General features: G+C 42.8%; 1 long non-coding RNA gene across 1 annotated transcript; it reads left to right on the top strand.

Moving 5' to 3' along the window:
• The first annotated feature begins 1,710 nt into the window (after positions 1–1,710).
• On the top strand, positions 1,711–11,347 carry LOC311607627. Its single transcript, XR_014782671.1, has 3 exons — positions 1,711–2,201; positions 2,569–2,721; positions 11,085–11,347. It is a non-coding gene; the product is annotated as an uncharacterized lncRNA (long non-coding RNA).
• Positions 11,348–13,111: the final 1,764 nt, after the last annotated feature.

Raw genomic sequence — 13,111 nt, 5'->3', positions numbered from 1 at the left:
CTAATGGCCATCTTGCCTCTCGTTTCTCTGTTGTATACATCTCAGAGCTTTCTCACGGTAGACTGCTGAGAAGGGCCTGAGGGTAAAAGTACTTGCCCCTCGAGTCTGACAACCTGAGTTTCAATCCCCAGACCCCGCTGAGGAAGAGGAGAACCAAGTCCCAAAAGTTTTCCTATGAGCTCCACACGTGCACCATGGCGTATGTGCGCCACACTCACACATATCACAAACACACACCAAGCAATAATAGATTAAATTAAATATTTAAAAAGTAGAAGTTCTGAGCTGCACAGTAATCAGATGCTTAAAAACCAGACTTAAAGTAATAGCCAATTTTTTTTTTTTGAGACAGGGTTTCTCTGTGTAGCTTTGGCTGCCCTAGACACACTTTGTAGACCAGGCTGGCCTTGAATTCACAGCGATCTGCCTGACTCTGCCTCCCCAAGTGCTAGGATTAAAGACATGCACCAAGACTCCTGGACTGCCAAATTCAATTTTAAAGTGTCTGTAACACCTTCATACTCAGCAATCAATCAAAAATTGAAAGAGCAGAGTTTATTTTCACATTAACATCAGTAATAATATTGCATATACACACTTTCAGAATCCTGATGTCACCAGAAACTCTGGCAAGCAGTAGCTGTGGCTACAAACACTTTGCAGCATGCAAACTTGCTTCCAGATAGACTACTACAAATGCAGTAACTAAATGCTTTATTTCTGAATGTAAGATGCTGAGCAGAGGCCAAATCATACCAAAAACCACAAGACCTGCTTCAGTGTCCACGCTGCAATATACAACACAGAGTGGTGAAAAGACAGAGATGAGCTGTCCATTCCTTCTGTGAATAAAACTACTCTGTCCCCTCTTTGATTTGACCTTCCAGACTTTGGGGGCTTCATAGGGCAATTAAACTAATTAAGAGGGTACCAAGAACTAACACAGGTTACCAAGGAGATAAAAAGAAAAAGTATAAACCACCACTCATTCGCATACCAGTCACAGACAACCTTAAATGAACGGTGAGACGGGTGATGGATGAATGAGAAAGCAGAGGTCAAATGTGTTTTAACCTGGCATTTGTAAACCGTCTGCTTGTTGCTTCTGCTTCTCAGATTTGGCTGTGGTGTGAATGCTGTGTTGGACTGGCTGCATAACTCAGATGGGCTTAAATGCCCTGTCTTCCTGTTCAGCATCCGCAGGGCTGGGACGACAAGTGTGTGCATCCATGTCTTGTATACTCCTGATTCTTGACTGAAAACAAGTCCTCCAAATAACTCCTACATCCTTCCATTCTCAAAGCTGAGATGTTCTGTTTTTAAACTTTTCCTTTTGGCTCTATGTTTTAAAAAAAAAAAAATCAACTTGTAAAGACCTTTTTTTTTTCTTTTTTGGTTTTGGTTTTGGTTTTTCAAGACAGGGTTTCTCTGTGTAACCTTGCCTGTCCTGGGGTAGACCAGGCTGGCCTTGAACTCATAGCGATCAGCCTACCTCTGCCTCCTGAGCGCTGAGATTAAAGGCGTGCGCCACCACACCCAGCTAACACGTTTTGTGAGCAAAAATCAATTTTTTTTTTTTTAGGATATGGTATTTTGCTGCATGCTTCTAAATATTTTATACCATACCCTTCCTTCGTGATTATCTATGCTGCTCCTCGTTATCTTATTTTGAATGTATATTACTCTTCATAAAACGATAGTTTTGGGTTTTTGGTTTTTTTAAGGATAGTTTTTTAGAATCCTTATCTATTGTGGTGGTTTGAATGAGATGTCCCCCACAGTCTTAAACGTTTGCTACTTGTTTTCCAGTTGATGGCATGATTGGGTAGGCTTAGGAGCTGTGGCCTTGCTGAAAGGATGCAGGAGTTGAAGTTTCAAAAGCTAGGCCCCATTTGTACTTTGTTCTCTTGCCTTCCAGTTGTGGCTCAAGATGTGAGTCCTCAGCTTCTGCTCCAGCTGCACGTCTGCTGCTTGACACCATCCCTCCCAACCATGATGGACTCAGATCCATCTGGAACCCAGAGCCATGCAAAAACGTACACTCGCATGAGTTGCCTTGGTCACACTGTTTCATCACCACAGTGGAAAGTGACTAAGTCAGAAGCTGGGGTGGGCTAGTGCTATGACAGACATGACCCTAGGATCTGTTGAAGGAATGTGGAAGGCTTTAAAACTTCAGACTACAAAAGAAATTGAATACTGTAAGTAGAGCTTAATGGAATGTTCTAGTAGGAGCTTGGAAGACAGGTTTGAGAGCAATGTGTATTATGGAGGCCAGCTCAAGAGGCTTTGGGGGGAGGGGGAACAATATTAGCAGTTAGAGACCCTTCTTGTAAATTATTGGCAAAATACATACATACACACATTATTATGTGTGTGTATATATGTATACATGTGTATATATACATGTATATGTAATATATATATGCTTCCTGTCTTTGTCCTAAGAACTTGACTGAGGCTCTGAGGCTAAAATGAAAAATAATGGTCTAATTCTATGATGGAGGAGATTTCAAGACTGCCCAATTTACTCTGTTGCATTGTTTTTAGTAACCTTCTCTTATGCAGGTCTACAATGAAAAAGAGCAAGTAGGGCAGAAAGAAATACAAATGTACAGTTTGAGGAGAAAAGGACCACTGGAAACTTAAAGCTTCTGCCAAGGCTTGTGCTGAAAGGAATATGGAGGTTAAGGAGTGGCCTGATCTTCTCTGGAATAAAAGGTAGGGTGCCCCCGGAGCAAGAGCCCACCCACCTAGGCTAAGAACGTCAAAGCAGCCATCTGCTACTGGAAAGGAAGCAAACCAAAGCTGCTGCAGCCAGTGCTGCTTGGGCTTGGAAGCCTGACTGAGGCAGTGGGGGCCTGAAGGACGGACAGACACTTGTACCGAAAAGCTGGAGTCAGCTTGGGTGTGTACTCCAAGTGAGCTATACCTGCTGTGCACAGAACCCAGACCTCAGAGTGTTTACTAGGTTCCCCCCTGTGCTTTCCTTCAAATCTAGGAAGATAAAAATGGCACTATGTTCTACACACAGAAATGTGCTCTTTGGGGGCTGGAGAGATGGCTGAGCGGGTACATTCTGATATTGCAGAGTTCAGTTCCTAACAATTATATCAGGCAGCTTACAACCGCCTAAACACCAACTCCAGGGCATCTGACGCCCTCTTCTGGCCTCTCTGCAGGTACCTGTGCTCACCTAGGCACATTCCCTCACACAGACACACATAATTTAAAATTTAAATATATATATATATTTTTTTTTTTTTTTTGAAGAGAGGTCTTTTGAGTCATCCCCAAGTTATCAGGACCCTACTGTGTGTGCACTAGTACATCTTTAGGGGCTAGGAGACATCTCAGCATAAACGTAACTTTTATTTGCCTGTTATAATTGTTGTCTCTGAGGCTTACTGACTATCTGCTAACCCAGGCTTAGTCCTGGAAGCTTCTAGCCTCTGTACAATCTAGGCCTAGAATGTCTTCAGTCTCTGAGACTTATTGCTAGAAGCTCCCCCTCCTAGTTCTTTCTGAACTCTGACTGGCTGGCTCAACTCAGCTCTTCTGGATCAAACTCCTCTCCAAGCTGACTGATTCAATCTGGCTTCTCTTCAGTTTGTCATTGAATTGCTCTGCTTGGCCTCAAACCAACTCTAGCGATATGTTCTAATCTTCTGTCTCCTCATTATGGCTTCACTTGAGTCTAGGTTGTCCTCTCTTCAGCCTGTCTCTGTGAAACTCTCCAGGTAAAAACGTGCCACAAACTCAGCTCCACAGTACGGCCTCTCAACTCACTCTCAGTGGAACATCCTGAACAGCGCTGACTAGAACTCCAAGATCTGCACACCTCTGTCTCCTAAGATCAAAGGCGTGTTTGTATTCCAGCCAGATCACACAGACCTAGAAGGCCTTTGGCTGTGATCTCTTACCAGAGCAGCCATGTTCTGAATTAAAATTCCTCTACACCTCAGTGGATAAAACAGGTCTTCTTGATCTGAGCTTGTTCTCTTGCAAGGAGGAAACAGATAACTAAACTTCACAGATAAGTCAGCTAGCTGGTACGCTTACAGAAGGTGAAAGTTCTGTGGGAAGAGTGACTCAGAGTGAGCAGGGTGAGAAGAAGAAAGGAAACAAAGAGTGTTGGCACATGTTCACTGTACATCAAAAAAAAAAAAAAAACCAGCTCGGGCCAGGCGTAGTAGGGATGGTGTACACCTGTAATACCAGCACTTGGGAGGCTGAGGCAGGAGGATCAAAGTCAGTCAAAGTCACATAGCAAGTTGGAAGATAACCTGGGGCTTGAGGAGACCCTCCCTCCACCCTAAAAAAAAATCCTACCAAGCCCCCTGCAAATAGACTGCCATTACTGTCAATGTGTCCGTGGAGTTTAATATAAGTTTAGGAAGAGCAACCAAAACAAGCCCAGAACCATACACTAGCCTGTGAGAAGCTGCCAGCAGCGTAGCCACTCTTTGGTGAATCCTCTCACTCCCCAAGCCACCGGCATCCTCCTGAAGCATGGGACAGATGGAATTGGGACTCCTCTTTTGAAAGCATTGCATCTCGCTGGCCTTCCTTTCCTGCCCTTCCTATGGCCTCTGGTCAGTGCACTGCACTATTGCTCATGCTACAACGTAACAGCTAAATCCCACCAGCCAGTGCCTGGCCACTGCCAGCCCTGGGCAGCATAGGAGGTGCTCAAAGACTTAGTAGTTGAATACATATAGAGACATATTAGATTAAAAATAGCTTTGGCAATTAGAAGTTATCCTGGCCTGGGGCCTGAGTTCTTCATATTTGTATATGCAAATAATTATGTTAATAACATTCAGTGCTTCTAGACCCAGGAAATATTGAAGCAAACTAGTTATTTCCTAGAGGCAATCAAAGTGCTTTGCCAGAGATTCATTAATGAGCTACAGAGAACGGTTTAACAGGTCCCCAAAAGCATTTTTTTAATTACCTAGAATAGTTGATAACAGAATATCAAAATAAATATGGTTAGGTGGTTTTGAGACATATGCTCCAATTTTTCCAGAAAAGCCCACTTCTTTCTGTTGCCCCAGTGTAGTTACATCTTCAGTAACAATTTTTCCAATTTTTCCAATAAGCAAAGGGATCATCTACATTACCATATACTTTAGGCGATATGAATCCTGGTTTGTGAAGTATAGAATGTGAGGGTACTTTTTTTTTTTTTAAAGTTCACTACGTAGCTGAGAATGGCCCTGGATTTCTGATTTTCTGACTTCTTCACCTCCAAGTGCTGAAATTACAGGTGTGTGCCAGAACACCTGGTTTGTGGGTTGCTTGGGGTCAAACCCAGGGCTTTGTGTACACTAGGCAAGCCCTCTACTATCTGAGCTATAGTGTCAGCCCAGTCAAGAATGTTCTTTTGTTTGTTTGTTTTGTTTGGAGACAGGGTTTCTCTGTGTAACTCTGACTGTCCTGGACTCACTCTGTAGACCAGGCTGGCCTCAATCTGCATATACCCCTCCTTCCCTCAGTACTGGGACTAAAGGAGACCATTCAAATTGTAGTAACTATAAAACTGTGGAGAGGGTCTTCAAAGTCTCTATGTCAAAGCTTATTTAGCCTTTATGTGCCCGAAAGAATATCTGTTACCTCACAGGGTTCTTCTAAAAGACTCCATAAGGGGCTGGAGAGTTGGTTCAATGGTTAAAAGCACTTACTGCTCTCCCAGAGGACCTGGGTTCAATTCTCAGCATCCACATGGTTCACAACTGTCTGAAACTCCAGTTCTAGGAGATACATGCAGGCAAAACACTAATGCAAATAAAATTTAAAAAAAAAATAAATCTTAAAGAGAGAGAGAGAGAGAGAGAGAGAGAGAGAGAGAGAGAGAGAGAGAGAGATTGATTCTTGGATTGCTGCAAGTTATAGCTGCAGCAGTAACAGATCTCCAGACTGCTTTTAGTTTGTTGTTTCTGTTTCATGATTTTGTTTCAAGGTCTCAATCTCAGCCTGCTGCCATGTCTGCCATCTGCTGCCATGTCTCCCTGCCATGACAGACTCTTATCCCTGTCAGGTTATAAGCCCAGATACACTCTGTTCTGTAAGTTGCCTTGGCCATAGTGCCTATGCACATTTTTTCCCTACAAGTATTACTAACTTGTGTCTCCTCCCTTTGAATCTAGCTGAAAGGTTATAATTTAGCTGAGCACTTTTGTAGGATTTGATTTTTTTTTTTTTAACCTACTTTATTTGGACTTCCTTAATGCCTCTACCTCCCTTCCATCCCACTGACTCTAGGTAGGAGAGAAGGAAGGTTAATAGGGACATGGGATGTCGGCTTTTTTTTAGACTCATGTCCTTGGGGCAATTCCACTCTTCTTCTGTCAGGATTCCAGTAGTCTAGACAAACAGCAAACAGCAAACAAACAGTGGCTCCAAACAGCAGCAGCAGGACAAATCAACAGCAGGCTCTTCAAATCATTCATTGGAGAGTTTCTCTCTCTAGGAGCATCTTAAAGCAAAGTGACCTCTACCCCACCCCACCCACACACCCCCCTCTCTCTCCCCGGGCTCCTATTTGTATCCTCTCAGAGTCCGAACCAGGATGTTTTCCAGCTGGCAAAGACCATGCGCCCCCCAGCCAGCTCCCACCCCCGAATGAGGCAGTTTTCCCAGCTGACAAAGATCACCCGCTCTCTCACAAGGCTGTTATCAGCTGTGGATAAACTAAAAGCAGTTTTATATTCCACACTTGGGATCAAAACAAAAACATGTTTAGATAGCCAAAACTTCTACTACACATTTCTAAGAACCAGCATTAGTTTTCATTGTTTCTATCATTTCTTTTTTATTTTATTTTCTAGATATTTGTTTTTTTATATTTCTAGTCTGTGCTTCTATTTCCTTTGGATTTAATTTCAAGGTAAAATATTAGATTATTGATTTTATTGTAACATAAGCATTTAATATTTTGCATTTCCCTGGACACACTGTGTTAGCTACATCCCACAAGTTCTTGTACATATGTTTCCATTTTCTCTTAGTTCAAAATATTTTGTTTCTTTGTGATTTATTTTCTTTATCTCTGTGTTGTTTGAAAGTTTTGTTCGCCAATGTATAGAAATTTCCAAATAGCTGCTATTGATTTCTAATTTAATTAATAATGGTCAAAGGAGATACTCTATAGTTGCAACGCTTTCAACTTTTTAAGACTTGTTTCATGATTAACATATGGTCTCCTTTGGTTAATGTCCCATGTGAACTTGAAAAGAATGTGTACTTGGATGTCTTTGGAGCAAGTCCAGTTAGATGGGTGGTGATGATATTGTGATGATATTCAAGTCTTCTGTATTCTTGTTGACTTTGTATTCTTTCTTTGTTGATTATTAAGTAGAATGTGTTGAAATCTGAAACCGTAACTATAGATTGTTAAAGCTTCCTCTCATAACGGGCTGTGTTTGTAGCTCAGTGGTAGAATGCATTTGCAAGGTTCCAGATTTCTTCCCTAGCCCTGAAGGAAAAAAAAATCCTATAGTGCTATTTTTTCTTTTTCCTGTTTATTTTCAATTAACTGGTTTCTTTTAGTAGTCAATCCTATCTCCACAGTATGTATATATGATATACACAGGTATGTACAGGGAGTCCGCAAATCACAATGCTTCAACTTACACATTTAGCTAACAATTTTGAAAAAGCAATATACATTCAATAGCAGCTACATTTGGAATTTTGATCTTTCCTTCCATGATGTGGTATTGTATTGTGCTCTCTGTCATGACACTTGCCAGCTGCAGGACACAACTCTACACAGCCATGCAATCATAAAGGGAAACAAATCACACTCCACAGGATACTGTGTTGCTAAGAATGTTCAACGTGATGCTACTTTGAGATGCAACCCCTCCAAGTGAGGAGCTCTGCATATAATAACCCCTTTGGATTTTGGTGACTACTCTGTACCTTCTACAAAGTACTTTAAGGCATAATAGTCAAATAATGTTATACTATTTCATGTATAAACAATGCCAAATTCTTGCAGCTCCAACACTTGTTCTTCTTCATCGCGTCTTTCAACATATTACCAATCATTTTACCTCTACATACTTGATAAGTCTCCAAAGCACATTATTAGTTTTACTTTACATAACCAATTAACTTTTCAATTAACTTTTCAAGAAATTTAAAACTGACGAAACAAAAACTCTTCTCTCTGCTGTGTTTACCTTTTCTGGTACACTGTGTTTCACGGTTCCACCTGCTTGTGATTTTGATCTTGATTGAATACGTTCCTTTACCTGTTTTTCTCTTCTTTTTTCTCTAGTCACTATCCAGCTAATGAGGAGCTTGAACTCTAGCTCTCCTGCCTCTCTACCTCTGCGGTCCTGGAATCATAACCACACTCAGGGCAGGTCCCTTCCCCCAGCCCCACCCCCACCCCACCCCCACCCCAGCCCCACCCCCAGCTAATCCTCTCCCAAACTGCTTCTCACACACACCCAGGGGTGTGGCTTGCTACACTAGGTATCTCAATCTAATCAAGCTGACAATCAATATTAAGCGTCAGAAGAACTCAGCACTTAGACCGTGTGACCCCACAGGTGTAAGGTGTTTGTTTCCTACAAATCTTGGGAAAACATTCCACCAGCTGGTCTACAGTGTATTTTTTTCCAAAGATAGTTCAGCTATACTTATCAACACATGGTTCGGGAATCTCCACTGAGAGGTCCAAGGGCTCTTCCTCAGCTAACCAGATCTATGCACTGTCCCACTTCCTGTGTGCTCTGAGATGTATATATCTTACAGCTTACCAGTCTTTTTGCCCTAAATGTGCTGTGTCATTTTATGAACTTGGGTCTATTGCTCAGCAAAGATTCAAAGACTCCTAGCATAACTAGTTCATATTTATTGAGCTACCCCCGCCCCTTGCACAGTTTCCTTCTTCTCAGAAATTTACCTAACTATCTCTAGCCACCTCAGCTTTCTCATCCTCTGGTGGCTATGACATCCATCCGGCAAGGCCACCGGTATCTTCTTTGGTTGCTCCTTCTCCCCGCCCCACCCCGCCCCCACTCTGGTTTTCTGAGACACAGTTTCTCTGTTACACAGAGCCCTGGCTGTCCTATACTCTCTCTGTGTAGACCAGGATGGCCTCAGACTCACAGAGATCTGCCTGCTTCTGCTTCCCACATGCTGGGATTAGAGGCATGTGGCACCATACCTGGCTTCTTGAGGGTGAAATTCAGGAACTGCTTCCAGGCAGAAAGCTTGGAGCTAATGCTTTGTGTTTCTTTTTCTCTCAGGGTCAGGGTTCTGTGTAGGCTACTGTCTGATGTCTAAACACAATGATTCCACGCATTCTCCTGTTTTCTTTCTTTTTTATTTTTAATTTATTTTTTTAATTTATTTTTTCATTCTCCTGTTTTCTAATGCTTTATATTACACAGATAAGGTATGGCCTCTGTGGTTCCATCATGACTATAAGGGGACACCTCTCCACTTATCTTTTGATAGATAGAATTTGCTGAGATGCACTGAGAGTCTTCAGACTCTCCAAAGGAGCCTTGGTCATTAGACTGACTTATGTGGAGCTACAGGGCAAATGCAGAGCCTTTCCTTAGGGTTTTAGCTAATATCCGATGATATGACATGAATTGCTTGTGTCCAGAAAGGTATGACAAAGGAATAGAGAGGACTTGATAGGGAAGATGAAAGGAAGTTAATTTCAGAGTATACATTTCTGAAGTCGTGTGGTCATCTATACCAGCTGTTCATCATCCATCAATCAATCAATCTATCTATTCATCTGTTCATCTATCATCTATCTATCTATCCATCCATCCATTCATCATCTATCCATCTATCTACCTGTGTGTCTTGATTTTTTTTTTAAGCTAGGCTCTCATGCCATAGCCCAGATTGGCCCAGGACCTATTGTAGCCCAGGCTGACCTTGAACTCACAGTACGACTCCAGCCTGAGCCTTCTGGGTGCTGAGATTATAGGCATGAATTCACATTTTGAAGGATGCCCTTTTTTAGATGACATGATAGTGATTATCATTACCTACAGATGCTATATTAAGTTAAACAAAAAGGATTTTAATTTATAATTAAAATTAAATTGATCTAAAATGTAGTGGGAAGGGAAAGCTTCCAACTTTTTTTGTGGCATTTCTTTATTAAGGGACTGACCCTCTGATCAGTTACTATCAACAATAAAACCCTTAAGTTTTCTTTTCCCTTATTATAATAATATTTCATTTAAAAACTTTGTGTCCATATGCTGAAAAGGATGAGAAATAATGATCAGAGCAAAGGAAAGATATATCTGGTAAGAGAATAACATTGAAAGTATGACCAAATGGAGACAGGGACTGGCTCAGTGGTTAAGAGCACTGGCAAAAAAAAAAAAAAAAGCACTGGCTGCTCGGACTTGGGTTCAATTCCCAGCAACCACATGATGCTTCGCAACTGTCTGTAACTCCAATTCCAGGGAATCTGACACCTTCTCTGGCCTTCACAGGCACAAAGCACGCACACAGTGCCCAGACATACATGCAGGCAAAACATCTCTATGCATGAAATAAATCTTTAAAAAAAAAAAAAAGGAGCCAGGCAGTGGTGGTGCATGCCTTTAATCCCAGCACTTGGGAGGCAGAGGCAAATGAAACACTGTGAGTTCAAGGCCAGCCTGGTCTACAAAGTGAGTCCAGGACAGTCAAGGTTACACAGAGGAAACCCTGTGTTGAAAAACCAAGAAAAAAAAATAGGAGATTGAAGATTCATAAAGAGGTAAATGGTCAAAGCAATCAGAAATAAAAATGGAGAAAGGACATAGAAAGGTAAAGGATTTGGGGCATGACAGTGACAGACTCATATGACACTCGGCGAAGGTTTAGATGAAAATGGACAAATGGATAAGCGTACCCGGGTTTGATGGCTCAGGCTACTTGGGACGATAAAACAGGAAGATTACCTAGATTTTGCCTCCAGTACTGGGGTAAGGTGGAGGCAGTACCTAATGGAGAAAGAGGACATAGTAATGGTGGGTTTTGTAGTGCAGGAAATCATAGTTATTTTTAATGAAAATAAAACTTCCTTTCCAACTTGGTCTTAGGTTACTTCAAAACCCTAGTAGTGGTGCACACCTTTAATCCCAGCACTTGGGAAGCAGAGGCAGGCGGATCTCTGTGAATTGGAGGCCAGCCTGGTCTACAGAGTGAGTTCCAGGACATCTAGGGCTACACAGAGAAACCTTGTCACAAGAAAACCAACATCAACAGAACAACAAAACAAAACAAAAAACAAAGAATGATAAGTAAATAAAAGTTTAAATGGTAAAACACATTTAAATGATCTTAGTTAAGCCAAGCATGCGACACATACCTGCAATTCCAGCTCCTGTAGGTGGGGGATCCAGAGGTCAACATCAGCCTCAGCTGCGTAGTAGATTCATCCCAGCACTGAATGAAAAACCCAAGAAGCATTGACAAATCCAAGACTCCTTAAGGCCCCAATGTAAAAAAAAAAAAAAAAAAAGGGATGTGCAGAACCGAAGGGGTCTGTGTAGTCAACAGGCATGCTGTGGTCTCCAAGAAGTGTGGCCTTGACCTTAACATCAGTGATGTGACCATGCCTTAGGCCCTGCTTCTGAATGGCGCCTACTTGCTCATGCTGGGTGTATTCACTACTTTTCTGTGCCTGTGATAAGACACCATCATCAAAGCAACTTGGAGGGGGAAAGGACTTTATTTGAGCTGACAGTTCCAGAGGGAAGAGAACCCATCACTGCGAAACATAACAACCGATGCTGCGTGGGGGGGGGGGGTGGTGGGGGTGGGAATGGGGGTGTGGAGGGGTGAGGATGGGGGTGTGGGTGTGGGTGTGGGTGTGGGGGAGGGCTCACATCTCGGTATACAAGCAGAATGCAGAGAGGGCAAACTGGAAGTTGCACATGAGCTTTGTGACTGCAAAACCTTCCTCCAGTGACACACTTCTCCCAGCAAGGCCACACCTCCTAGATTTCTAAGAGCACCACCCAGTTAGGGACAAAGCATTCAAATGCCCGAGACTCTGGGGGGCGGGGACTCTCATTCAAACCGCCATGTTCTTCTCCCTGGCCCCCGTGGTCCTGTGGCCATGTCATAATGCAAAATGCCTTTGTCCAGTTCTGAAAGTCCCTAGATTCCTTCACGAACTCACAGCTTCAAAGTCCAAAGTCTTTTCTGAGATTCAAGGCAATCTCTCAACTGTAACCGACCCCCATGGCAAAAAGTAAATTGCATACTTGCAATACACAGTGGCACAGAATATATGTTTCCATTCCAAAAGGGAAGAATGGAGGCATAGTGAGGGAATATCAGAACAAAGCAAAAGCAAACCCCAAATACCAAGCTCGCCAGCTCCATGGACAGTGTCAAAGGGCTCTCTCTGCCCTTCTAATGTGGATGCCTGACACATCCTTTTGCTCTGTGGTCCCACTCTCAGTTTGCAGCTGTCATTGGCAGATATCCTATGGTCCTGGCATTTTCAACATCTTCTGGTCTCCAAAATAACCCGCACTTCAATTCCATAGCTTCACACCAGGGTCTCTCGGAACTTCTTGCCCTGTTAGGGCCTTCATGCAAAGACTACCTTGCCACACGCCGAGCCTCACCGCCCCTGAACCCCTGGAGCAAGACTCCATAGCGCTTTCCTTGTGCATCCTTTATGACTCTAAAACCAGCACTGCGGAGATGACACTGGCGTTTTCAGCTGCCAGCTTGGGATGGGCCTTGCTTCCCTTTAGTCACATTTTCAGCAGCTTTTGTTTAATGTTGCTTTCCATGAGGAGAAAATTCCTTGAGCGCTTTTCTTTCACCAGTTGGAAGTTTAAGCCAGGTGGAGCCTTGCCCTAAGAGCACTGCAGATCTGGCCCATCCTTGGCCCCCGTTATCCCTGTCAGCACAAGCCTTGGCTGCAACATTAGAGTCTCTGGTGCTTCTTCTTTCTTCCAATTGCGTACCAGCAATTCTTCCTGCCCCTCATTCGGTGTGATCACTAATAACCGTGCAACAGAATCAACATTAGGCTGTCTTGAAACCTCCCCACCAAAGAAATCAATCTGGTATTTTTTAATTTGGCTTCAGAGGCGTTCTTCGGACC

This window comes from Acomys minous (assembly GCF_964271855.1).
Source record: "Acomys minous genome assembly, chromosome: 10".
Lineage (NCBI taxonomy): Eukaryota > Metazoa > Chordata > Mammalia > Rodentia > Muridae > Acomys > Acomys minous.
This window is presented reverse-complemented; position numbering and strand designations above follow the sequence as displayed.